Genomic DNA, 24,544 nt, shown 5'->3' on the forward strand with positions numbered 1-24,544 from the left:
GTCCCTGTGCTTTGCTATTGGTTATGCAGAAGGATAGTAGACTTGATACTTTCCCAACTGTACGTACGCCGATATTTTCTCCTACCAGCATGTAAGTTATTAGGAACGTTGTGCCATCTGCTGAGTATAATTATTTAGAAGCTCGAGAGATCAGAGAATCCAGGAGTAGGTGAGAATAATGTCCTTCCATGATGAGAGAACGTGTATACTCTCTGGCTTGACAGTAAGCAAACTGGGTTGATGACCTTCGACGTTAGGCCCCTTTAAACAACAAGCATCATCATCATCATCATCATCAGTAACCAAACTTGGCTGCATGCAATCATATTTATAGGGATGAAAGTCACGTATATATTAGGATATTAAAGCAAGTGTTAATCGCTTATCAACCTGGGAAAATCAAGTGTTAATCGCTTAGCAACCCACAAAAGAAAGTGTCAACAGCTCAGCAACCCACAAAAGCAAGTGTTAATCGCTTACCAACCCGCGATGTACAGAATGTATTGCAGGCTAGGGCAAGACTCATCCTGTATTAATGGACTGGTCATTTAGTGATTTAATGTCCGATGATTCATTCCGGAGAGAATAATCGATTAATGAAGCAAATCGGTCCAGAGAACGGACGAATGGTTTTAGTAAACTTTTTAATACATAGATGGGCAGTATATACAGAGTATAGTCACAAAGTTTTGAAAATATGCTATTACAAGTAATTTATAAATTACAAGAAAGAAAATTAAATTCTTGAATTTTAGATTGTCCATAAAATAATATTACTGCTTTCTAAAACACAGGAATCATGAATAACAAGCTGGACAACAAAAATAGAACAAATGCCAACTTAAGAACTGCTTCCAAATATATTCATCATAACAATCCCCAAATGGGAATAATGGAAATTAATGGGATAATAGCGCAATAACCGCAATTTACAGTGCCGATATATGCTATAAATATTGTGTGGGACTCCATAGAGTGCTTACGAATTCTAGAAATTAACTGGAGGTTGTTTTCACTTCATGGTTCCTCCACAACACACTCCTAGCAGATGGAAGTTTCCACAAGTCTCCACTCCCACGATGACAATCAGTATGTATGGCGTTTCAAAGATCGATTCATAAATAAGTAGACCAATTGTATCTTTCACATGGGTGAGTGATCCTATGTAGGGCTGCGAACACAATATACGATCAAAACTCTTCCGCCACCAGCTTGTGTCTACCTCACAATGGTTTGTTCTCCACAATTTTGCACGCCATTTTGTATGCTTGTTCAATGTCAGTTTTATCAAGGTTCAACATCAGTTAGAACGTGAGAGAATGTGCTATTGTACTCCGGTACAGTATTTGTTAGTATTGCAGATCAGTTTACGATTGCATAGCGGGCCAGTATAAATCTGTATTGTTGATGAGCATTACTTTGCTACCCAAACATGTGAGTATTGCCGGTAAATATATGTTAGAATCGCAGGTGAATTTATGTTTGCAATGCAGGTTTGCTTTGTGAGCCAGAATATATTGGTATCGTCATTAGGATCAGCTTGCAACGCAAGAAAAACATATATGCATTAAGAGCAAATGCAACTGTGCATTGTCTGTATAATATGAGTTTGCATCATGAGACGTCATCACTTTGCAACGCAAAGCAGATTATATTTGTATTGCAAGCCATTAGTCGTTTCGTCGATGGTTAGGATGAATTTGGCACACAGGCCGAGGTATATCTGTGTTGCCACTGAATATCGGTTACAATTCTGGGTCAATTCATGTTTGCATTGTGGGTCAGGGTACTTTTCAACTATGGGCGACATAAGTTTGTATCGGGACAAATGTACGAGTGCATTTGAATTATAGCCGTTGTCAGTCTGAAAAGCTGATCAACACTGCATCATGCCGATCGATGTATCCTTACATTACGGTCCAGTAAAGGTTTGCAACCTTTATAGGTACTCGTTTACATTACAGAACAATGTACATTTATGTTACGAGTCATTGTTGGAGCCTGGCTGTTTAGCCTATAATAGCTTAGAATGATAAGTTTTTTGACTATAGCTCAATCCACGTTAAGGAAACAGTACTGCTCTTATGGACCTGAAAGGACTGAACACACACCTTCTGACACACCCATAATTCTTCGTTATTAAGGGATATTATATTGTACTTTGTAATGTACTATGATGGATAGACGAAAAAGGATGAGGCATTTTTGCCCGTGGGTTCTTAAAGTAACTACATAACATTTTTTCATAAATACATTTGTAGGGAGGAAGCAAAACAGCGGAAAAAGCCATCGCTTCGTTGCCTTCCGTCATTTTCCTTCTTCTGTGTTGCTCTGGTAGAAGCCTCACTCTGTGAACAGCCGGCAGCTCACTTCTGTAGTGAAGTCATCTACAGTATTTATTTGTTGCGTCTTCTTTGTAGACTTTATTACCTGGAGAAATTTACTAAATGCAATTAAATGCATCTCTCACCCCTCGAGCCCATAAACATTACGTCTATTTTCTCCCACAATTTGCATCACACTTCAGTGCTGATGATGCTTATGTGCCGTGGTTTATCTCTGATTTTGTACAAACCAAAAGTAGCTCCTGTAATCCCCCCCCCCCCCGAACGCTTTAGTTCATAAAAATAATTTGTAGCTTAGTTTCTCCCCCTTTTAGTCTTGAACTTAAATACTGAATTTCACAAATTTATGTCCCGCCGTTTCCCCGTGATGTTGTTAAGCATAGTCGATCGATATGGCAACCGTCTTATCATAAGAGCGATACTGTTTTCTAAACATGGAATGAGCTGTTGTAGGAAGTGTCGTTTACCCCGCTTGTAGCGGGAGTAGCTTAACTTCTAGGGGTTCTAAAAGGCTGGACCAATGATGTTGATGCAAATCTCATAGCAGAACTATTGTGCGGGCTAGTATGCTCGCTGCGCGCTTAAGAAAGCTTTCGTTCTAACCGATAAGTGCCCAAATATCTGGGCGCCAGTCATTATCTCTCTATAACCAAATTCAGAGTACGCTTGTATTGCGGGTCAGTATCAATATGTAATGCAGGCAAATGTGAATTTGCATCGTAAATCATTATCTAAACGTGAAAGGAGGTATGCCAGCCTTGCGAGCTAATATTTTTCCCCAACTCCCGTGGATGTGGCTGCTAAATACGGTTAGCAGATGTGTAGTTGCAATAGAATATGCATATGATTATGACACATCTTCATGTTCCAGTGAACAATTATCCTTCCACTGCGCTAATAACATTTGTGAATGTAGCAGCTAATTTACTTATCCCATTCATTTGTTTATTAACCTAATGAAGCGGCTCTTTATTGATGGTAATTACACGCGCTGCTTGCACGTGTACAACTGCGACCGTAACTCGCCTCTACTTCGGAGCGCGGTTTGGACAGTAAATGACAAGCTACTGTGCTAGAAAAACCTACGTAAAAATGTGTAATTTATCTCCATGATATGACAAATATCAACGCCCAGCTTCTTGAGCGAACTATTAGCATAGGATTCTGAGTTCCGAATGTCCCGCGTAACATTCCCCTCCAGGCTGGGAATTCTCCAGATTGGATGTTTCTGCTAGGCGTAAGAGGACACGCAATGTAATAAGCGCGCTATGTTTAATATGAAAATGAATGAAAATCTGTTTTCAGTCAGTGACCGGGTCAGGGATTGAATGAATGAAGCCCCATCTAGCGGTGAGGATAGGAATTTTGCCGGCTGCCGAAGCCTGGCACTCCTTTGGGACAATGACTAATGGCTGACAGATAAAATGAACAAATATTGGAGAGTGTTGCTGGAATGAAAGATGACAGGGAAAACTGGAGTACGCGCAGATATATCTGTCCCGCCTCCGCATTTTCCAGCACAAATCTCACATGAAGTGACCCGAATTTGTACCATGGAACCCAGCGGTGACAGGCCGACGCGCTGCCTCCTAAGCCACGGAGAATTCTATGTTTAATAACATTTAAACACAACCTTTATACGTGACTGCATGAGAAAAGTGTTTATTCATTCTATTGCAGTATGAACACAATTAAATAATTATGAAATAAGTAATTGAGCAATTAATGCAGTCATTCATTCATAATGTATGAAGTAATTGTTGGATAACTCGATGAAGTCTTTTAACACAAAAGTAAGCACTAATTCAATTCCGGAAGGATAAGATGCAAGTTGTCCTAGACTATATGACACTACATGTAAGAAACTTAAAGAAATTCATTTTTTAAACCCGTAATTATTATAAAACCAAGTAGCGTTAAGAATAATTCAAATATTTTATTTAAGAGGTCCGCCTATTCAATATATATAAATATATATAATTTATTAGGTATAGTACATGTCACTTCCTCTTTGGGACATGACCAGGTAGAACAAATTACACAATATATCAGATACAACAATTACATCAATAGATTGGTACGACAAATTAAAACACACTTTAACATACAAGGACATTAAAATAATATAAAATATTTGCAAACTTCTTTAGAGTTCCAAGTCATATTTTCAGTAAAATTGATGCGAATTGTTCACTAAAATTCTTGATCACAAAGTTCGTAGAAACTAATTACAAATAACGTTACCGCTTTGGCGCCGTTGTGACATGGAATCCAGAAGATCAGATTGTTAAATACAATTTAAAGGAATTCCTACCAAGGATGTTCAGGATCCTTTATCAAGAAATATTCAAATCAAAGGTTTTTACTCACATCAATGTTCATTTTACGATTTCACGAAAGCGTATGTTAGTTTCTACGAAATTTGCCATCCAAAAAAATTAAAGAAAAATTCACAGACATTTTATTGACAATTTGACTTGGAAATTTAATCAAGCTTGGTAAAATTTTATTTTGAATGTCCTTGTGTATAAATGTGTATTGTAATCTGTCTTACGAATCTCTTATCGTAATTTTTATATCTGATGTATTGTATGATTTATTCTAGTTTGACGATATAACTTAGGGGAAGAAACATGTACTAGATTTAATAAATTACATATGTAGTGAATAGGCGAACTACTTAAGTTATTTTATGTTAATGAATATTGAATTTTCACGACCGCATTGTAATCGAAACAGACTTTCAACGTATTAGGTCGTGTTACGTACATGTAGTACGTGTTGAAGAGATGTTATGTTATTCGTTAATATTCGCTACTTGACTGTATAAAACTTAATTTCTAAGACAAGTAAATAAATAATATGGAACTAGAATTTAGACACTTCATGTAGTACATAGATAAACATATACTAATTAGGAAAAGAATGCATGAATCAAAACGCATTTTGGATTATAATAAACTATTACTCTAACGCGCCCTCCAGTTTCAGGTGATCCGAAATGAAAAGTTTAGCATCGGATAGGGTGGCATGGAAAACTGTATCAAACCAGTCTAAGGACTGATGACACATAAACAACATCTTATGCGACTTTGAACCTTCTCCGCCGTTCCATCTTATGAACATTTACTGTTACTTTCTACACCTCTCGTGTCACACAATACACGACGACATTCCTCGCCACCGCGACGAAAGCAGAGAAAACATCTGAAAGCTAGGCCGCGTAATGTAATACTCGGCTTCCCTTCCAGAGCTCGCGCGCCATTTCTCATCCCACTGCAATGCATCAGCGGCACAATTTTCTGCCAAATTTGATTCCAATGCAATGTTAACACGTTTGAATTATTATTCGTCGGAGGGAAGCGCGAAGAATAAGAAAACAAGTGCCTATCGCGCGTGACAAATGGGGCAGTCACCCCGGACGGGGAGTGAAATCGGAATATATCAGCGGCGAGAAATGAAATGTCATTTGAACTTCATCCCCGGGATCGAATTCGTCTTCCTCCTCCCTTTTCTTATTACCAGTCTACTGGCTGAAATGATTGGTTTCGTCACCTCCGTCTAGATCCGCAGCGATAATCTCTCGCGTCTAATGTCTTACCCTCGCTATCAAATGTCAATTATTTACTTCTCACGAAAAATCATTCAGTGAAAACCAATTTATATGTTGTTATTTGGGTCATCAATATATAGACACGTTTCACGCAGCTCTCCACGTGACCCTATACTCAGCTGAACTTTTCAATCCTACGTAACTCCTCCATCCGACATCGGCTCTAATCTCCTTGACATATTCATACCTTCGTCTACTCCTACCGTTCTTAGCACCAATACTTCCCTCAAAATCACACTGTATAAGTCCTGTGTGTTTCAAGATGTGTCGTATCTTAACCCTTTCCCGCCCGCATTTTTACGCCGCTTATCCCCAGGTTTCAACCTATTATTTAGAAAAAACTGAAACAGACCGTATTGTTTCAGAAAAAGTTAAATAGAGTAAAAACTATTATTCACAATGAATTCAAATTTTCAATAATATTAGAAAATATACCATCACATCCATTTCTCTGTTTATTGAGTCATAATGTGCCCCCCCTCCTCGTGATACTCGACACAGAGACAGTCTGCAATTTTCACAATTCCCATGTTGTCTGAATCCCTCAAAACCAATAATCACGTGATTTTGGAAGTGGAATGATGCCATGTATATAAGATTTTATTTCATCTGGGCAAGGGTCTTCCCATTCTGTTTTTATCTTACCGGAATGCGACTGTTTGAAGGCTGCATTGTTATATGCGCAATAGGCTATGTCACTGAATAGTTTTTCTCCTCCTAACATACGTAAAAACAATCTCTTTCCCCTAATACTCTTTCCGAATTATGCGCAGGTTCAACATCATTTAATCATTCGGAGTAACGAAACGTAATATTTGTGTTACCTGAATTGCCGTGGCATTGCCATCGGGTCCGATTTATCGATATTCGTTTTCATTCACATCACTGTTATCACTAAAATAATCTTCGTTGATACATTATTCACTCATCAAAAATTCACCTGCACCCCTACTCAAGGATTCTGTGTCACTGTTTCCCCCATATTCAGCTCAGTTTCAATATACGCGATATTCAATCCCGCCATGTTTACGGACGAAACAGCTGACCCGCGCTCGCGGAAGTTCAAGACCGTTGCAACGTCAAGACAGATTATCTCTCTTCCTTTATTCCCTAAGACTTGTAGATTGCACTGCGTGTTCACAAATGCCTTATAAACACTTCACGATGAGAAAAATAAAAAAAAACTATCGCACAGATCGCAGACGAATGCATATAATGCAGCCGGGCGCTTTCGGCGCTAAGGACCGGAAGGCTAAATGAACAGTCGGGCGCTTTCGGGCGCTAAGGGCCGGAAAGGGATAATATCTCTTCTTCCCCTTAAATTTAGCAAAATCGATCTACTATCACAAATTCGGTTCAGTATCTCTTCATTCGTGATTCGATCGATCCATCTCACCTTCAGCAATCTTCTGTGACACCACATTTCAAAACCTTCTACTTTCTTTCTGAGCTAGTTGTCGTCCATGTTTCGCTTTCATGCAATGCCACTTTGCAGACTAAAAGATAGTTCTAATTCCTGTATCAATACTCGATGTGAGCAAATTTCTTTTCTTAAGAAAGGCATTTTTTAATTATGATAGTCTGCATTTTAAGTCTTGCTTACTTCTGCCATTGTTAGTTATTTTACTACCCAAGTTATAATATTAATCTAGTTCCTTTAAGAATATAATAATGTTATTGGATTTACGTCCCACTAGCTACTTTTAAGGTTTTCGGATACAGCGACCTGCCAGAATTTAGTCACGCAGGATTTATTTTAGGTGCCAGTAAACCTACCGACACGAGACTGATGTATCTGAGCACTGAGCTGGGTTCGAACCATCCACCACTCTGTCCGGCTAGAAGAATTCCTTTCGTGGTCTAATATTTTCTGTACTATCTGGCTTATTTCGACTCCATTCCATTACTTTTTCTGGACTTACTTATGTCCATCTTGTACTACTCCTCCAATTATCTGTGCATATCATTTCGTATTTTATCCACATCCTCTGCAGACTCAGAAAAATAACATCATCGGCAAATCTCAGAGGTTTGATTTCGCTCTCTTTGATTGCGATTCTCTTTCCAAATTCCTCTTTGATTTCCTTTACAGCCTGTTCAATTTATATTCCAAGTATAAATGTATAATTATTTGCGGTGAATGTGCATTGGGAGTTCACTGAGTGAATTTCAAGCTCCTCCGTCATGGGACAGTGCTCGAGCGTCCCCGTGGGATTGCGGGATTTCAGAACTCCACGTTCGTATCCGAAAGGTAATCAAATATTTAAGAGGTATTAGAACGTCCATGCCGTGAGATGTCGGCATGCAAACGAATTCCGGAGGCACCATAATTCATGTTTGTGGGATGATTTAATTAAATTATAGCAATAGGTCAACCGAATGAAGTCCTACCATATGGCATAGTAAAACGGATCGTCGAAATTGATACGTTAGCAGCCTAAAAGTCCTTTTTGATAGTGGCTTAACGTCGCACTAATACATTAAGCCCAAATGTATTTTGGCTAAACAAACGAGAGGAAAGGGTAAGAGTGGGAAGGAAGGACTGTGGCCTTAAGGCCACAAAATCCACCTTCAGGGCCATCAACGGTGGAATTCGAACCCAGCCTTTCGCGAATTCAAGCTCACAGCTACTCGGCCCTAATCGAACGGCCTGTGCATCAAAAAGCAATAACAGACATTCATAGATACCTTTAGTGTAGGTGCAGACGTGGTCTCCTGATTACAACCTGAACACATTCTGAAGCATGCGGCTGGCTCGCTCCGTGCTGTTTTAATAATACACCAGATGTTACAGGTCACGTTAAATACAATATAAATCTCTCTCTGTACTGAAATTAGTTTCACTAATTTCAATAAAACGTGACCTAAAGCGATCTTGTTATGTTCACCGACAATACCTGCAACTTTCTATAAGAGAGAATATTTTACGTTTCGTAAGTGTTTGGTTTGCATATAATGCAATACAGTTCATTCGGTCATTATTAAAAGTCACTATATCAATTTGTCTCTATATAAGTTACTAAAATGAACGAGTGGGATACAAGAAGTGAAGAAATGAACTTGAGTATGTACCTCTTGCGGATTATTTATTTGGCGTTTTACATCTATATGACAACCTCTTACAAACTGAAGTGAAACATAACTAGAACAACATTGAAGGACAAATAGAAACGAATCATTTACACGGCTTATAGACGTGTATATTCACAGTGAGCATGTGCACTGGTGGTGGTGGTGATTATTGTTTTGAGAGAAAGTACAACTAGGAAGCTATCCTCTATATATAACACTAATCGGAGGGAAGAAATAGAATGGATCAGACACTTCCAAAAATGAAGGTACCGGCCAAAGGAAGACAAGGGCCACGAAGGCGTGAAAATGAAAGACTCCCTAGGCCTCTAGTGCTCTAATACCGTCGGGGTTGGAAGGATAGGATAGATGAAAGTGAGGAGCCTGGCACAAGTAAGTGGAGGCAATTCCAGGACCTCGTGGTCGCCAACCCATGCTCCCAAGTGGAGAGCCCCTGGTACCCCTTTTAATCGTCTCTTCGGAGAGGCAGGGGAAAGCGTGGGTGTTATTCTACCTACCCCACCCCAAGGGGAAGTATGTGAGCTGCAGGCTGAACTACTGGTGAATGTCCAGTCCAATCCACTGTCTGAGGGGTTGTTGTGTTGAAATCTTCATTGTTGCCTGGGAAAGCTCGAAGTGGGCATTGATGTACGATATGCCTCACTGTCTGCTGAACCTCACCACAAAGAGAATCTGACCGACCCCAGTTGGGCAGAGATGGTGCTTTCCTACCCACTTCACATCTAATGCTGTTCAATCTACTCCAGACTGAAGGCAGTCAGTTTTTGGATGGATTTTTAATATTAAATATTTAATATTCCTCGTGCTGGAGATAGGGACTCCTTGCTGATGATATTGTCGTTCTGTCAGAGTCAATACAGGACCAGATTGCCCAGCTCCTCGTACAACGTAGTAAAGAAGGCCGGTGGATCACCTTCGACAAGGTACAGTACACGATGAACATTGAAACAGCACCCAGATCGATGAGAGCAGGGGAAGAAAGGATACGGAAAGTGTCGGGCTGAGTGTTTCAGACGGTTGAGGCGCTGGCCTTTCTGACCTCAACTTGGCAGGTTCGGTCCTGACTCTGTCCGCTGGTATTTGAAGGTGCTCAAATACGTCAGCCTCGTGTTGGTAGATTTACAGGTACGTAAAATAACTCTTGCGGACTAAATTCCGGCACCTTGGCGTCTCCAAAAAAGTAGTTAGTGGGGCGTAAAGCAAATAACATCATTATTATTATTATTATTATTATTATTATTATTATTATTATTGTTATTATTATTATTATTATTATTATTATTATTATTATTATTATTATTATTATTATTATTATTATTATTATTATACAGAAAATGGGGACATTTAATTATCTGGGAGAGTGGATGTATAACAACCTGTCAGGAAAGAAGGCAATGATATCGAGGATCAACAACATCAACTTGGCGAACTCATTAAGTATGAACTCCTACAACAAGAATTTCTCGATCAATGCAAAACTAAAGAATTACCAGACAGAGATCAGTCCGGAAACCTTATACACGACAAAAATAGGATTGGTCCAGAAGTTGTAACTGGTGGAGAGGAAAATTCTGACGAAAATAATGGGCCCCGGAAGACAGTGTGTGTTCCATTGGGAAAGTTCTCAGCTTCTTAGAAGTAAATTACAGTAACTGCCTGACCAGTCTCTACTTTGTAGCATGATCCAAATAGGTTTAGAGCCTCATAAGTAACAGTTTCTGATGCCTAGTTCTGGTCCATGACAGGCGTGTACACAACAGTTTGGTGCGTAGGCGCCAATGAGCGAAAGAGGAGGAATATTACCAGCACATAGTCCATAAAATCCACGACCTCTGGAGATCGTCAACCAGCAGGACAACTCTTATATTACAGTGAGTGAATGAGGCCAGACCTTGATGAACAGCTACGAGCTACTTCTCAGAGAGTTACGTAAAAGAGCAGGGTCTCACTCATCAACACATAAATACTACACATATAGAACAATAATTCTTCAAGTGGCGTGCATGGCTGGCACGAAGTTGCCGTTGGATTTATCACCGCATTAGCTTAGTGTACTCTCAACTTAATATCAGCTTAATAGCAACATAAATTTGAGGACGCTTCGTAATTTGTCGTCCGTTCATTACAAATTTCAACGATTCCATGTCCCCCGGCGTGATAGCAGTTCTAATGAGGCGCAAGAGGTTGAGAGATGGGGCGCGCCTGGTCTTGAATAAAACCTCCTTTCGTATTTACAAGAAGATATAAGACACGTGCTTAGAGAGTTAAGAAACCAGCACGCGCTGCCAACATTTATCTGAGGGATTAAAAAAGAGAACAGAATGCAAATTCCTTCTTCACATAAAACTAAGAAGTAGCTGTTGTTTAATTACGTTTCTGGACACAATAATTGGTCAGCCCCTAAATACAGGCTACTGTTCGTGCTGCAGTGTTCCGCCAATTGCTAGGTGAAAACGGAAAAGACTCTTCAAATATATCAAGAAATTCCTTGTTGTAATTACTCTGGATACATTAATACCTCATCCCCTAACTATAGGCTGCCATTTGAACTGATGAGTCCAGCTCTATGGCTCAAAGGTTAGTATGCTGGCTTTTACTTCAAGGTACCCTGAATTCGAATCCTGGTTCGGTCGTGAATTTTAACCTTAATTGGTTGATTTTTCTGACTCTGAGGCTGGTTATTCTCGCCGTATTCAGCATTGGAGTCATATTTGGCGGGGTCCAATCCCAACACACGCGAAGATCACGTATAGTGCGTAACTCGTACGTACACAAGGCCTCAAACATTGTTTTTATTAGTGTTACAAAAGGTTTGTGTCTTTGTAGGTTAGAGGTATATATAAGTATAATTCCTATATATCGGGGTCTATTTAAATGGAATGAACGAAGTGTACAATTTACACGATGAGATACAAATCATCGTATGCCATTCCTTTTATAATATTCTTAAGTGCAACAGCGTCAATGGAATAGGAAATAAAAAATTCAATTCCTCTTAACCTTCTCCTTCGCCTTATCCCACTCAGGTGAGGTTGGATTTTCTGGCAATTCTCCCCCAATAACTTCGATCTTGTACACTATTTTCCTCAGCGTTGGTACTACTCAGGTCCTTCCTGATGCAAGTTTTCCATCTTAATTTAAATCTTCCCAGATCTGGCTGGCCTCTCCACTCTGTGTACCATATTGAATTCTGATCACTGATGTTAATGCAGTAATAGGTTAGAATCCAAACTAGTTTGTTTAGTAGGCGGTGTCGGCCACCCGCTCTTCCATAGTGTAGCAACAGTAACATAAATTATAGGGGTTCTGATGGGCCGTACCCCTGAAATTTATGCAAACCCCATAGCATAATCGTTGTGAAGGTAGACTCTACTTGTCACTCGCTTCAGTAAGTTTGCAATCTAACCTATTACTGCATAAACATCCGGGCCCTACTGATCACCGCTGAAGGTGACCGGACTGTCTCAGTCGATTCCCACTCAGTTTATCAGATATTGGTACGACTCTCATGCACTGGCGAATTGCATTATAAAGGTACTCCTCTGCAGAATATGATACATTGGCCCCTATGTATAGACTACTGTTTGGGAGGTCCAAAAACAAAAATGCATTTAATGAGTTCTATTTCGGAAATGATTCGGAATAGGACACACGTCCACATGAAGTTTATTTTGCTTCAAATGATCATTCTTCTCATATCGCTGAATATTGACCATTCCTCCTGGGACACCCTGTATATTAAGTTAAAAAGTGGGGCAGGCGCTGTAATTCACAAGCGTAGGGGCCGCGTGTTTTACATTACTGAGCTAGATCGTTATAGATCGTTTGGGACAACTTGTTAAGGCAGTCTGTGGTTTTCATGGCCAAGAATATTTGAATAGCGAGGTCGAAAATACATATTGAATGTGTGTCCAATTATCAGCTGAATGGGAAATATACAGCCCGGAGAATCATCGCACGTGACCAACTCAATAAGTTTCAGAGAATATCGTCCGTCCTATGAAAGTGAGGACAGTAACTATTGGATAGCCTAAAGCACTGAGGACTGCTGACCATCACGACTCCACAACAAAGTTTTTAACAATCAAGTGAGGGTGAACTCCACTATTTGCCACCAGGTGACAGATTCCTAAAAGAAATAGCGCAGCCTCCAGCAAATGGTTTGTTTTTACCAGGAGTTCTCCGAACGTGTGTGAGTTTCCTACGTCTTTTCTTACCTCGCCAGAGATGTACGACTTTGATGAGAAAAGCTCGCGGCTAAAGTTGGGGGACGGTTCCGATAGATCTGCCAAGTTGAGATGAATGGAGACGCCAATTATGTCGAGTCGCAGTAGACTTTGTGGCGTGTGAGCACTAGGGGGTGATTCGAGCAGAAACTGAATTCTATTAACCTGCTCCATCCTTTACTCGAAAGTCAACGGAATTGTCCAAATTTCAAATGTGGCAATCTCCTGGGAATACTGAATCATATTTTGCCCTAAAATACGTACATAGTTTCGGAACCGCTTCTAAATTACGGTATTACATAAGCATGGACGTTTTCAGATGGGCGTTATTTCCATACACGTGCAAAGATAACGTTCAATATCTCCATGTAAATAAGAATCTTTTTAACCCCCAAATGAGCGAAGCAGAATTTTTGAACGAGGATTGTGGCGACGTTTAGTAAATTCTCAGAGGCTTGCAGACTGAACGCTGAAAGGCATAACAGTCTATAATGATAATGTATGTATGTATGTAATGTAAAGAATGAATAACATCGGCGCAAATACAGAGCCCTGAGGTAATGCTATGTATGACGCCATCCGGTGATACAATAACACACTTCATTTCGAGGTATTAAAATCAACGTACCGTTCGGCTAACAAAGAATGCAGCTCTGAATTCCTGCATGGTAGAACGTCGAGAGGAGATGTAACTTAGTTCGGCCCAGTTATCTTAAGCAAGTATATGGCCAACAAATGATAAAAAATCAAATGAAATAAAGATTCAAAAGAGAACAGTTCAGGTTATTGTGGTGCGAAGAAGTGCGAAAATTTATTTCCTTCTTTCTTTCTTCCAATTATCGTGACACGTTGATAAGAAATGAACCAAAATTTAGGATCTGGGTACAGAGGATAAAGCGTCATCTAAAGAGTGAGAAGACGACCTGCAGCAAAGTGGTCCCAAGAGCGAAGAACCACATTATCTATCAAGATGAAGGAGTACTGGACATCCGAAAAGGCTGATAAGTATTATCCATGCTCCTACATTGCCCAAATATGTTAAATAATAATAACAGGTTGACCTCGGCTACCATGTCCAGGCATTTTTATTTGACACCGTTTGGCAGCCTGCTCGACAATTTCACAACATTCCGGTTTATTCTACAATATGACATAGAAAACCTGATCTCTATTGGGCGTTCTACGCCTGGGTTTTAATTAATTTCGTCATGTAGATACTAAATGTGTCACTGGAGATCTTTTACATGCTGATATGACGTGTTTAATGGACTTGTTTTGCCCTTCAAAAGACCAAGACCTTGGAATTCAAATGCAGATACTCTACCACTGGTCCAAAATTGTGCGAAACAAACAAAGTGGGCTGACTGCTTTCTCAACGAATGAACAAACAATATGCAGCAAATGAGGCATAAGAACAACTGTTTATCACACAGTGACCTACAGTCGATTTGCAGATTATTCCCTGTGTCGTGTCTGGGCGAGTGGATGATGCAAAATTCGTCTGACTCATATCGCTCGACCAATGATGGCTCAGCTAGTTAGTTGTCATCAGAGTCCGGGATGTTTAGGATGTAATAGGTTAGAATGCAAACATACTAAAGCAAATAACAAATACTCACTACCCGGACAACAGCTCTGCTATGAGATTTGCATCAACAGTAGGGTTACTTTCGCTACACTACGGAAGAGCGGGTGGACGACCGTTCCTAGCAGGTAAACTGCTTTGCAAACTAAGCTACTACTGCCTAAACATCCGGACTCCAGTCTATCATTGATATGGATGTAGGGCGGCCGCGCAGGTGGCTGATTCCCTATCAATTGTTTTCATAGTATTTTCCTCGACAATTTCAAAGTACTTGGAAATTTATCGAACATTCCCCTTGATAAATTATTGCAGTGCCCAATTCCTTCTCCTATGAATTAATAGTTTGAAATAAGCTTCCATACATCGTGATTGCTTCTTATCCAGCTGAAACGGATCGGTTTACTGCATGTTAGGGCTTAGGAATTAAACGCTCAATTCTGTGCGTTGTAGACTTTTGAGAAGATAATTCTACCCAACAGCTTCTTATAGTGTCCGTGTCAATGCGCTAAGGAACTAAGGAAATTGTGAATAAATTCAAACATTAGTGTAAAAATTCAGTTGAAAAACTAAAAGAATGAGTTAAACAAAATGACGGTCTTGACTGACGATAAAATTCACGATAGTATATTTGTGAAAGACTTGAGCGATTACTCCGAAAAATCTTCAAGGAAACTGTCTTAGCAAAGTGAGATTTCACATTCTTCTGCATGAAATTTGAGCCTCACAAATTCACTTAAACCCAAGATGTTCAGCCGCAATAAAATAGTATTGTAACTGGTCTCTTAACTCTGTCAACAGTGTTAATTAAATCCTGAATTGGTGCTGTTTTCTGATGAGGCGTTTACTTTTACATGGACATGTAAATTCGTGAAATAACCAGTACATTACTGGTCACGTGAAAGTTCAAGGATTAACATTGGGACTACACTTCATTACCTTGAAATGAGAGTTTTCCCTGTTTTTTTACTATTTGCTTTACGTCACAGCGACACAGCTAGGTCTTACGGCGATGATGGGATGGGAAAAGCCTAGGAATGGGGAGGAAGTGGCCGCGGCCGTAATTAACGTACATTCCCTGCATTTGCCTGGTGTGAAAATGGGAAACCACGGAAAACTACTTTCAGGGCTGCCGACAGTGGGGTTCGAACCCACTATCTCACGGAAACAGGTTCTTTTCTCTGCTTTTACTGCTAAAAGAAATATGGGCCGAAGTTCTCTTTAAGATACCATTGATTTAGACAGATATATAGAGTTACTCGTAATCCCTGTCTAGGAAGCCAAGAATAACGGCCAAGAGGATTCGTTGTGCTGACCACACGACATCTCATGATCTGCAGGCCTCCGGGCTGAGCAGCGGTCGCTTGGTAGGCCAAGGCCCTGCGGGGCTGCAGTGCCATGGAGTTAGGTAGTTATGGACTTAATACTGTGTGAATGGTGTAACAGCAACAGTGGCCCAGTCACCTGTAACTTGTCGATTGTGACAGGAATACTTATCTATGATGTAGAGATTTTGTAACAAGCAAGGAAATTATTTGTCCTTTTATTACCAACACGGAATTAAAACTGTTAATAAATTTGCGTTTTGGAAAATTAAGTGATCATAAATGTGTCTTCAATTAAAATATGGGACGATATGTTAATTATTGATGCATGGCCACGATATACAGATCCATGGCTTATGCAGCTTTAAGGGCACTGTTGCTAGGTAACATCACTTTACAGATTTTGTTTCATGACTATATTTCATGCTCGAATTCTCTGAAAACTTACTCATTTCAATGTAGTATTTCCGCAGTTAAGGGCTTTAGAGTTGTGTCTGCGGGGGGTAAAGCGTCTTCCAATTGTTGCAGGCACCGGCGCTAACACTGGCTGGTCGGACGCGTACCTGCCGGGGATTGTTAATGATGGGGCTGGGGTGGAGGTGTTCTCGCCTAAATTAGCTCCATAAACAAGCGGAGTTAAGGACAGGCAATTAGACAAGACAGCAAAACTTGAAGAAAGAAGTTCCTCGAAACAGCTGTGCAAGAAGTCGTAAATTCCTGAGTGAAAGAAGAAAGTTCAAATAGACGTGGAATTAGGTAGTCATTTAACATCACGTTAAGGTACAGTATATAGCTTCTCGCCAACCTGCGATAAGGAAAGCTAAGGGTTGAGAAGGCAGTTTCCGTGGACTTCATAAAGCTACAGTCACAGCATGAGGCTGGTGTGAAAACTAGGGACAAAGAAAAATCATACTGAGGCTGTCCTGACAGTGAGACGGAGTATATGACCCTCACCAAAGTTACTTGATTTGAGAGCTGGAAAACAATTCGATTTGTTCTGGGTGATTTCCGACAAATGAGTAGCGTTACCCAAATGTTGCACTTTTTGGGCTGGGAAGACTTGGGAGGAAGGAGACGAGCTGCTCGACTAAGTGGTATGTTCCTAGCTGTCATCGGAGAGATGCCGTGCAAGGACGTTTGTGTGGTGTTTTAAACGTAGGAAGGTAAGGGTTATTCTGCCCGAAGGCAGGTCCGAACCTCCGCAGAGGTGTTCCTGAGCCGGAGTTTACGTGCGGTGGGGTGGCCAGCTCCTTTCCGCTCCTCCATTCCCTTACCCCCCCCCCACCAACAGCGCATGGCAACCCATCCAACTCCTGACCACGCCCAATGTCGCTTAACTTCGGAGATCTCACGGGATCTGGTGTTTCAACACGGCTACGGCCGTTGACAAACGTAGGAAAGATCATAATATAAAGTTGGAACTGAAGAGGAAAAAATTGGGAAAATATTAATTTATGAGAAGGTGAGTTAGAGATTGGAATAATTTACCAACGGAGATGTTCAATAAATTTCCAAATTCTTTGGAATTACTTAAGAAAAACTAGGCAAACAACAGATATGTATTCTGCCACCTGGGTGACTGCCCTTAATGCTGATTAGTGGTGATTAGTATTCGGGAGATAGTAGGTTCGAATCCCACTGTCGGCAGCCGTGAAAATGGTTTTCCGTGGTTTCCCATTTTCACACCAGGCAAATGCTGGGGCTCTACCTTAATTAAGGCCACGGCCGCTTCCTTCCTACTCCTAGCCCTTCCTTGTCCCATCGTCGCCATAAGACCTATCTGTGTCGGTGCGACGTAAAGCCCCTAGCAAAAAAAAAAAGAATGATAGGAGACATCTTAAGACACCCAGGACTTCTTCAGTTGATTTTGCAGGGAAGTGCAGGGGGTAAGAACGGTGAGAAAGAGGGGAATCCACGTGACAGAGACAGAATTACCAAGGACAGTCCTCAGCCGACTTCAACATTCTGAGGACGAACACCATCTGCAGTCAAATGGAGAGTTCTACTCTAAATTTCAAAAGTGGTACAAATTCCGTCTTGTAAAATCTGAAGGAAGTATCAGCATTTTAATTACATGTACACATCAATGAGTTAAGTTTGAAACGAAGTTGTTTACATTGTTAACGTACATACATTACTTTCAAAATATTTCGAAATGCACAACGCAACTAAGCACCATTTATGCATTAGGGCCTGTATTTTGTGTTTTCACTAATATGCATTTTTACTGAATCTAATATAACTCTTCATAATTTCACATTATGTTATATAACACAGCCTTTTCAAAAAATAGTCCCATATCTCAATATCAGAGTAAATATTAGACAAAATAATGGGTGTAGTAGAATATTACTGCGATGTCAATACTATCACAAACGTTTCTGGACGTTTTATCAGACTCCACATCAAATTCTTGTCATTTTCTGTATGATATTATTTTACTCTAAAACTTGCCTTATGAAACAATGTTGGATAGAGTATTTTATTTACGAATATGTTTTAAAAGCCCACGGTCTTAATTAAAGTAATATTTGCTGTGAAACATGAAGTATGCACAGTTAGTGCAATCTACGTTGAATTCTTCCAATGACTTAACCTTCTGAACTGCATGATATGTTCTTTCAATCATGTTTTTGTTTCTAGGTTCTAAAAACTTTGATATGCATAGCATTAGAGTGTAAGACTTTGTATTGTGCTATGCTTGGCGGAATGTGTGTGACACCCAGTACTTACGTGTACTAATTTATAAAACACAATGATCCAAAACCAATAACATCAATGTCTAGATCACATTATTAAGCGCCAACGGCAACATATCTACTGGTTCTGGTTATTGAACTACTTCTTCCACCATTTTAATCATGCATCAACAACCTAATATTGGGACCTGCATATTTAAAAAATTGGCGTTTAGCCGTTCGAATTTACCCAAATAATTTACTTTCCAAAGAATTTGGCTGCTGTTGAGAAGTCATAGATTTTATTTGCAACTCAATTATTTCCCTAAAAAAGTCTGTGACTAATAATTCATCACTTCGCAAGATTCCATGCGGTGGAACGAGTAGGTAGGTCATGTACGAGGAAAATTACATGGAAACCTAAAAGGCTGATTTGCAGATAGATGGAGAATTAAATTAGTATTTTGAAGTGAATCAGGATATGACACAATTACTAGCAAGAACTAACATATTCATGTCATACAGCTATACATATAATATTTCACGATGTCGTGGAAAGCAGTTTTATTTCTTCCCCCAAGAAGGGGTTCCTTTATGTAACCATAAACGAACTTAAAAGAGGTTTCCAACATTTTGGAACTCAAACAGCTCAGTTCAGATCCAACTTGAGACACAAAAAACTGGGGTAAATGCCAGAAATACCGTTTTACCCTCTCGAAGTAAATTTGTCTAGTATCATGAATCCTTATGGTTATGACGATCGTGACAAACATTATTAATTAATGTATCAAAATACTCCAAGAGAGGTATGTAAAGCTGATACCTCCCTCCCCTCTCCAGACTTAATCCATTAGCGATCGAACTGGACGTGTATCCAGCCCAGCTCTTAACATAATATTGTGCTGTGGTACAGCGCACACATTGTAGCAGAGTGTGTTGCCATGGTAACGTGCCTTGTGGCCAGTGAGGAGCGCAGGTCAAGTCAAGCTGACCGGTATCTGTCAACGTTAAACTAAACCCATTGTTTAACTACTGTTACATGACTACACAACTTTAATGGTAGGTAAAATACAGTATTCATTCAACAACTCCTACGCGACCACACAACTTCAGTATCAAGAAAAATACGTCTTTGTTGCACATTTTGTAAGTGACTATACAAATTAAGAAACAAGAAAAATATCGTCTCAAACAACAACTCCTTTATGATTTGACATCATCAATGGCATATTTGTTCACCAATTACTACATGATTTCACAACGTTAGTAGAAATGAGAATACAGCCTTTGTTAGACACTTCCTGCGTGATTTCACCATTTTATTAGCAAAAAGAGTACAGTTTTTATTCAACAATTCGTTCGTGATTTCACAACTTTAACATAAATAAGAATCCAGTCTTCGTTCAACAATTCCTACGTGACGTAACTAAAATACGAAGAAAATTACTCTCTTTGAATTCATAACTTTAGTAGAAGTAAAGATACCGTCATTGTTTAACAATTCCTACTTAACTTTACAATTCAATAACGAGAACAAATGCCCTTTTTCCATCAATTCCTAGGTGACTAAACAAGTTAGTAGCATGAAATATATCGTCCTTATTTAACAAAATCCTAGGTGACGACACAAGTTCAGTAAGAACGTCATTGTTGAAATACTGTTAGATGAGCTTTGGTGAGTGCACTGGTTCCTGCGATCAGTGGAGTCCGTATGTTTAGGCAGTAGTAGGTTAGAAAGAAAACCAACTTACCTGGTAGGAACAGTCGTCTACTCGCTCTTCCGTAGTGTAGCGAGAGTAATTTTTTTTTGCTAAGATATGTCTTATGGCGACGATGGGATGGGAAATGCCTAGGAATGGGAAGGATGGGGTCGTGGCCTTAATTAAGGTACAGCCCTAGCATTTGGATGGTGTGAAAATGGGGAAACCACGGAAAACCATCTTCAGGGCTGCCGAAAGTGGGGTTCGAACCCACTATCTCCCGATTACTGGATACTGGCCGCACTTGAGCGACTGCAGCTATCGAGCTCGGTATAACATAAATTGTAAGGGGTTCTAATAGGCCGGTACCCTACTGTTTATGCAATTCTCATCACAGAACTGTTTTCTAGTAGAGTATACTTGTTATCTGTTTCAGCATGTTTGCGTTCCAACCTATTTCAGCCTAGACATCCGAGATCTAGTGTTCAGTATTCAAATTCTAGGGTTCCAAATATTTTCGACCAACGGAGAGGGGTCATCACGAGCAACTAACCTCTGTCTCAAAAAAGTCACATTTCATACTGCATCGTGACATGAGGCAAAATCTGTTAGAGCTACCCATTAGAATCAGGAAATTAATGTCTAAGACTGGCCAGCAAATTCGCTTGACTTCAACCCAAAAGAAAACATTTGTATTACGCAGAGGAAAGAAATTAAGCCAGAAGGAGATATTACCAACCATAATACTCTCATAGAAAGAATAAATGAGGCTTGGAGAATCTGACAAGGAAATGCATTTCAAGTGGCTGCAACTAAGTCTGACTTTAGAAAGTAGTAGTAATTTAGTTAGATCAGTGTGAAGAAAATTGGTGACTAACAAATCGTTTTTGTTTGGGAAATGCAAAGCAATCGGCGCGATGCATTTGAAACAGAAGTCATAGGATGTAATCCGCTCCTTCACGACCATTTGGTCACTAATAAAGAAGAACAGACACAAGATAGTGCATTTTATTAATAACAATGATCGATAATCACTAATCCGCCCCACTCTGTTATATGAAGTCGCTACGATTGCTATAAGTTACACAGGCCTTCGAAAAGCTAAATACAGCGACAACTGAATTCCAAGTGTGAGTGGTTAATTGAAAATAACATTACTGTATTAATAATAGTTGTTTTGAAAAATGCAAGTGAATGAAGTTACAAATGAAAAGTGCGTACAGGAGGAGACAACAATAATCCACAAATTAGTTTTCCTCGGCAGCTTCCAGCCTTATTTCGAAGTACAGTAGATATAACGCGTAATTCGGAACCGTATGCAATACGTTCCCAAGACAACATTTCCTGCGAAATACGTGAGTTTATCTCACAGTGGAGATGCCGTACTGGTATGTTCTACCTCCTGTTTGTGAAAAGAAAGAAGTCCGAAATAAATGTACCGGAGTGCAGTCGAACGACGTCAGGTGGTGCAGGAGGTATTATATCTGGAAATTAAGTCTTAAGGAAAGTTGTTGAATATAGTTACTAGACTAGTGAAATACATAACGATAGGAGAACATAAACGGCAGACTAGCACAAGCAAGGAGAGCCTTCCTTAAGAAAATAAATTTGGTCACTTTGAACATTGCTATAAGATCTAGAAAGACGTTTCTGAAGGATTTCGTCTGGAAGTGAACATGGACGGTAACAAGCTCAGAAATAAAGACAATGTGGTGTTACGGAAGAATGCTGAAGTTGGGATGGAAACATGAAGAGACACTGAATCGACTTGGTAAACTATTTGCCGAAATTTGACGAAGATAACAGACAGAATGATAGGGCACACCTTAAAACAGTTAATTTATGAGGGGAGTGTGGACGGAAAAATGGCAGGGGTAGACCAAGGTATGAATATCACAGATTACAGCAGATGTAGGATGCAGTAGTTACGTAGAAATGAGAATATTAGCACAGGATAGGGTGGCATGGAGGTCGCATCAAACCAGTCAATCAACTGACGACTCAAATAAGAACAGTTAAAATTCACATAATATAACGTCTAAACATTTAATTTTTAAGGTATGGATAACGGAATGAAAAGTGTCTGCTTCAAGCACCTGGCGTCGCCTTCAATATCTCATAGATATACAGGGTGTCCTGAAAGTCTGTTAACATTTGACGACGCAAAATTTCACACGGGATATTCGAGCTAAAGTGCTAATAATAGACACGCATGATTGGGATGAGATGGAGTTTAAATGACACAAAAAATAAAGTACACAACATGAACAACAGATGGCGCTGGACAGCAACACGTCAGTGGTACCGCATGAGACTCTAGTACGGTATAAAAGGAGCTGTCGTGAGAGAGGGCATCAGATGCACCTGCATGTCATGCTTGGCCTCTCCGGTCTCCTGACCTCAATCTGTGTGATTATTGGTTGTGGGGTTACCTCAAGTCACAAATCTTCAGTGATCGTCCGACCTCATTAAGGATGCTAAAAGACAACAGCCGACGGCAATTTCACGCCATACCTACTGATATGCTGTACAGTGCAGTTCACAACACTTCCCTTGACTACAGCCGACATGTTGACCATATGTTATAAAGAACATCGCGTTTGCTAAAACTCGATTGTTATGCCAATTATTAATCCCAGCAAGTGGCGGCGTGGTCTTGGTCATGTAGTTTAGTCGGGATACAGTGGGTTCCAACCCCACTGTCGGCTTCCCTGAGGATGATTGTTCGTGGTTTCCCATTTTCACTCCAGGAAAATGCTGGGGCTGTGCCTTAATTAAGATCAGGGCCACTTCTTCTCACTCCTAGACCTCTTCCATCCCTTCTTCGCCATAAAACCCATCTGTGTCGGTGCGACGTATATCAAAATATAAAAAGAAAGTATGCTAATTATTTTTGTGTACCGCATGGAGAAAAATCTCTTGGTCATTTTGTGTACTTTATTTTGGTGTCAATAAAACCCCATGACATGTCAATCATGTGTGTCAATTATTATCTTACTACCTCGAATATTCCATCAAGTATTGCCTCGTCAAATGTTAACGGTCTACTGGGTCACCCTGTATTTTCATGGTCCAACAAGATGCATATCATTTGGGACTAGATTACGACTCGTTAATCCAGTACTGAAAATGGTATTTATGTTTTTACAGAGGAGCTCTGGGCGTTTCCTACGACTTCTGAATAGATTTGGAGTGCCATTCGGAAACGGACTTCAAATCACACCACGAACCAACAATGTTCGTTCATTTCACCGGCAGCCGTCTCATCTGATAACTGATCTTAGAGAAACTTATGAATGACTACAGCTCGGATGTTTAACCTGTAATAGGTCAGAATGCAAAGATGCTAAAGCAAATAACAAGTATACTCTACCCAGACAACAGTTCTGCGATGAGGTTTGCATAAACAGTAGGGTGCCGGCGTATTAGAACCCCTACAATTTATAGTACTCTCCCTACATTACGGAAGAACGGGTAGACGACACTTTCTACCAAATAAGTTGGTTTGCATTCTAACCTATTACTGCCTAAACATCCGGACTCTATTAACGACTTTCGGTGTGAGTGGTTATCCTGCCGTGACTTCACTATACATTTGGAACAGAGAAAAACACTCACTGTCCCATCACTAATTAACACATCTACTTTCAAGAAGGAACTGTGACCCAAGCTACTGTTTCACTAATTCCCTGTATTGGAACATCTATTATGGTTACCTACCGGGAAGTTATTACAGCGCTAGAAACTCACTTCCCTCCTATAGCCACACATTTGCATGCAGAATTACAATTGTGTAAGCCAGTTAAGATGAATGTGTGCGGAATTCATCAGAGCATGAGACGTGCTATTGCTATGCAGAACCGCCGAGTTTAATTGTAGTCGAGCTGCGATGTCAAGTCGTCTTTAACAGAGTTTGTCTTGTAGCAGCCCGCCTAGGCGAGGTGCAGCGCTGGGCGTCCCGGCATCTAATACCTGCTCCATTGAT

Source organism: Anabrus simplex, chromosome X (assembly GCF_040414725.1).
Source record: "Anabrus simplex isolate iqAnaSimp1 chromosome X, ASM4041472v1, whole genome shotgun sequence".
In the NCBI taxonomy this organism is placed as follows: Eukaryota; Metazoa; Arthropoda; class Insecta; order Orthoptera; family Tettigoniidae; genus Anabrus; species Anabrus simplex.